A 2,760-nucleotide genomic window follows, 5' to 3' on the forward strand; every position below is an offset into this window, starting at 1 on the left:
ACCTTGCATAACTTGGATATAAATATGCATTTTATTATTTTCGTTAAACTAACGTTTTATGTTGTGAATGCATGATTCATGCATAGGCCACCATTGGTTGCAAACTTTGCGAAATATTGATACGTTGATACGGGTTTAATTGTTTAATTCGCAACGTGAGTTTTGTAATGGTATAAAATAAACTATGCGTGTGGTTAGAAACGTGCCTTCCTTTTCATGTATTTGGTCAAAAACGCGCCGTCTCGAGATGATAACAGATATGTTTTTCATGCAGAATACCTCAGTTTAAGTTTCATTTTTTAAAATATTTATTCAAAATGTATTTCTACAGTATCCACTTTATTGAAATTAAAAATCTTTTTCAACCGTAAAAATAGCGCGGTTCATGGTACACAAATTGGTTAAGTTTCGTTCTCTGCAATTAGTCCCGCCTCCTTAGCACACGTCGCTTTATAATTGGTGTACTTCTATGGAAACTGATCCTGCTGTGAGGCAATCAACAGTGTAACTTTGAAAGTGAAACTATTTCAAACTATTTGAAGCATTGTTACATTTTTATTACATGTTTTTTTTTCAATAGTAACAATGCTGTTCAGTGCACTGTATGGAGGTAAAAAGGAACTAATAAAAGTAGATGGAGGAGATTACACCAGTTTAATGACTCATGGTATGTAATTTAAATCAAATAAAATTGTCATACTCTTGGTTATTGAAAATGTGTGCGTTTTATCAGTTGCTGTGTTAACCATAGTTAAGAAGAAATTTTCAATAAGTGACAAAGGTCTTATATTACAAGACGACACTGGTGTGGAGGGAGATGAAGATGTATTCACTGACTTGCTGGAGGAGAGATCACATGATATCCTATGGAGAGTTGTTGACAAAGATTCAGGCAGGTGTCTGTGATATACGAACATGCAAATGGATTTAAGGAAATCACTTTTGTATATATGTTTAAAGTTTATATTAATTTTGTTTCCAGAATGCGCAGTCCTTGATTCTTCCTGTAGCCCACAAACTGACACTCTTTCAGTGTTGTCTGAGACGGATGACAGTGCTGGACCAAGCTCCAAGAGACATTGTCTTGGTGGAGATTTTGATGCAAAACAGGTGAAAATGTACTAGCTGGATTGTATAGCAGTTATTGACTTTGTTAAAATATGAGCACATTGCAGAACACAATGTTTGTCATTATAGTATGTTAGAGACATTGTAGAGGAAAAGGCAGGAGGACCTGCGATTTTGGCTGAATATAGAGATCATGGAAAACTCACAGACTCAACAAGGCGACACTTAACATTGTTGTTGCGCACATTACCGACAAAGAAGGGTAAGCACAGTTTCATAAATCATACTTAGTAGATCAATTCATGTTTGAATATTGTTATTGTTCTTTTCAAAGCCATGTCCCTTCTAAAGAAACAAAGACTCGTTGTGCTTTGGGAATTGTAACACTGTTCCCATCCCTTAAGGATCCATACTCAAGAACTGGATATGTAAGTACTTGTATTCATTGTTAAGACTAGTAAAAAGGTTTATTTGATCTTCAATTTTGTTTGTTTTTATATAAAGGAGCATTTTTATGACCCTAAGAGCAACCAAGGATACATATCTTGGCGATTCAAAACAGTTTCTCAGCAAAGCGAACACCACGCCGGACACCACAGTAAGAAGGATGCTAGGTCAAGCGGAACTTCAGACATTGAGGGCAGTGGAGGACCAACCGCTCATAGAGAAACCTGCAACCATTTGGAACTGCAGTTGGCGGGTGACCAATGCAAAGAAGCGATATATTTCATGAATCATTGTGCAGAGAAGGACCTGATTCTTGACAAGATTCAAGCACAGACAGCTCCTTATTCATGATGCAGCGAAGTCCAATATAGTGCTTTCAGTTTTTCCCAGATTTCTCGACACTAAGAGATTGGTAAGATACAGTTGATGAGGCCAAACGAGAGGAGAAAATTTAGCTCATGTGAAAAACTGTGGTGTCTAGGATCTGTATTGTTCAGTAATGTGAATTCATATTTGTTGCAGATACTTCAAGATTTTGACATCCAATTTGGAACAGAAACAGCCTCCAGACTTCTTGAACAATGGGATAGTCTAAAGCCAAAGATCATTGCAGAAGCAACAACGCTTACTTCGACATTGCATCTGAACAGCCCGCTTTCAGATGCCCAGGGTAACAGACAAGACGAGGATTCACTTTCTGCCTTTGATGAACTTTTTAAAGCATACTTTGTCTTTAGCGTGTCTTTAAGTGCAATGTATTCATTCATCCAGACAACTATCTACAAGATAGATCTTGGTATAGTATGTGAAACCCCTAGGGTTAAGGACCTACGAGCTTAACTTTTAAACTAGATTAAAAAGTTTCGCTTCTTTGTTTGCAAACTGGCACATTCTAAAATTTATATTGCAATAATCGTACATATATACTGTTTATTTACTGATTCTTGCACTTATTCCTGATGTCAGAAAACAGAGAAGTTATGCTTTCAAATGTTTTGAATGGAACATTGCAATGTGTTGAATACATGTCTTGAATTTCTGAAATGATCCATGTTCTTTAAAACAAACTTTAAAAAATTCATATATCAGGAATAAAAAAAACATTTCTATATATCTTTGTTTCATCATTGTGTATATATTAGTCAGAAAATTTCATACATTTTAATTAATTAAAATTAATAATTCATATGTAGTCATTCATATTAACACTTTGCTGGTGTCTATTTAATCTAACAAGGGTGTACA

The 2,760-nt window shown here is 35.4% G+C and overlaps 1 long non-coding RNA gene across 1 annotated transcript; it reads left to right on the forward strand.

Annotated features, from left to right (window-relative positions):
* Positions 1–556: 556 nt before the first annotated feature.
* On the forward strand, positions 557–2,499 carry LOC130438300 (uncharacterized). The gene is made up of 6 exons (XR_008909305.1): positions 557–667; positions 797–1,110; positions 1,198–1,330; positions 1,403–1,496; positions 1,573–1,927; positions 2,038–2,499. It is a non-coding gene; the product is annotated as an uncharacterized LOC130438300 (long non-coding RNA).
* Positions 2,500–2,760: the final 261 nt, after the last annotated feature.

This window comes from Triplophysa dalaica, chromosome 16 (assembly GCF_015846415.1).
Source record: "Triplophysa dalaica isolate WHDGS20190420 chromosome 16, ASM1584641v1, whole genome shotgun sequence".
In the NCBI taxonomy this organism is placed as follows: domain Eukaryota; kingdom Metazoa; phylum Chordata; class Actinopteri; order Cypriniformes; family Nemacheilidae; genus Triplophysa; species Triplophysa dalaica.